This window comes from Trachymyrmex cornetzi, unplaced genomic scaffold, assembly GCF_001594075.2.
Source record: "Trachymyrmex cornetzi isolate Tcor2-1 unplaced genomic scaffold, Tcor1.1 scaffold39, whole genome shotgun sequence".
Taxonomy (NCBI): domain Eukaryota; kingdom Metazoa; phylum Arthropoda; class Insecta; order Hymenoptera; family Formicidae; genus Trachymyrmex; species Trachymyrmex cornetzi.
In genome coordinates, this window is record NW_017298640.1 from 455,576 (window position 1) to 457,632 (window position 2,057).

Genomic DNA, 2,057 nt, shown 5'->3' on the forward strand with positions numbered 1-2,057 from the left:
TATAATAAGAATCACACTATATAAGGCGTTTTTGTCAAAATCTTGCGAGAGAAAAGGGTACATGTTTGCGTTATTTCTCTTTCTTTAACCTGTATTTAACTTTCTTTAACTTCTGAAATGACTGCTCATGCATGTTTACGACTACATCGACTAGATATTTGTTGCAAAAAATATACGTAAAAATTTAGAAAATGAGTGGATATGCATACTGTTCTACAACAATTCTTCTAAGGCTTATTTCATATTTATGTTGCTGAAATATAACGTTTATGATACCTAAAATTAGTGTGATTTAAATATAAGCGGGAATTGACAAAACCTAGCGAGTCAATAAAAACTGCCGTATGGTGTGGCTCTTATTATAGATTTCTCATCATAAAATCATTGAACTTTTTCTAAATTAATTCTCTAATATTTGACTTTAAAAGAAAAAAAATATTAGGAGAGATAGAAAAATTTTTAATTTAAAAAAAGTTAATAAATTAAAGTTTAAAAGCAACTAAATTAAGTTAAAAATTAATGTATTTAAAATTAACTAAGTTAAGTTAAAAGTTATTAACTTTTTAACTTTTTTTTTTAATTTTAAAGTTTTAACTACCCAACCCTGATTTTACAGTTGTCGGCAAAGTGCTGGCAAGTTGCTACTCAATGTTATCATATCGTGAAGGCATCAAGTTGCCAACAAATGAGGACTCAGTTGCTGCTTAGATATTTTCGAGTTATTCAGCTAGATTATTTAAGGGGGAAATCTCATTTATAGGGTTAAAAATATCAATTTTTCAAAAGTTGTCCTAATCGATAGTAGCACTCCCCGAGAATGTTCTCTTAAAATATTAGATCGATATTCGAAATATTTTGCGAGTTACAGCCTCGAGAATGTCATGGGTCGTGCAGGTAGTACCTCCGCGAGAAAACTAAGCAGTGCGAGTGTAGATAATATACTATATAAGATGCGTTCGGGGAGACGCTATTCGCGCTATTTAGCGCTACAAACTGTTTGCGGAGCTATAGATAGCGCTAACAAATACGATTATAATTATGATCTTTGCTACACGCCACGCTTAATCGAGTTTAATAACATCCGTAGTTATGAAATTGGCCAATCATAGCTTTTCCTCGGGAGAATGGAATGATTGTGATTGGCCAGTTTCATAACTACGGATGTTATTAAACTCGATTAAGGGTGCCGTGTAAATGTAGTCAGTGACACGCTATTCCTTCCGAGGTAGTGTATTGATAGCGTTAGCGTTTACAGATCCGTGAACGACCCTAATAGCGTAGCATTGCTAGCGTTTAACATTCGTCAAGGTTGGATTAATGTTTGAGGGGATTCTGTTCTCGAGTGGCACCAAACTTTTCTCTCTTTAGAATTTCGTAGAGTAACCGTACGTACGTAACGTGTGAATTTCTAATTTTATCGTAGTGAATGCAATCTCAATTTCAATCTCTGCTTGCCACTAGGCTGGAGTGAAAGTAATTCTTGCTTGTGTATCATCTTTAACTTTTCAAAATTTTGTTCAGAGTTCAACTTGTGTATTTGATTTCATTATAAATGTGAAAGTCAAAGGTATCTTATTATTACTGGCGATTTTTAATTCCCGCGTACGGAAAAAAGTTACTATTGCGGTATAGCGCGGCAGGATATTCCGCTGCGGATATTTGTGGTCCTTATTAGATGTAGATACGCTTCTTCTCAAATCGACAACGGATGCTCAAGGATTCTTCCTTTTATCTGATTAATTTACTCAGTGTAACTATTAATTTTTTTATCTAGTTTACATTGTTCACTCCGGCCTAGCGGTAAGCCATCATAGAGATTGCAATTGAGATTGCGTTTTGTTATTCACTACGAGAAAATTAAAAATTTATGTTACAAATACTTTACAAAACCCTAAAAATTTAAATTAGAGAAAAGTTTGGTTGGTGATTGAAAACAGAATATCCTACATTAATTTAACTTCGACGAATATATCTCTCTAGTTAAACGCTACCAATGTTACGCTAGGATCGTTCATGGAGCTTGCTAATGCTATCGCGCTATTGGCTCCATGAACAGC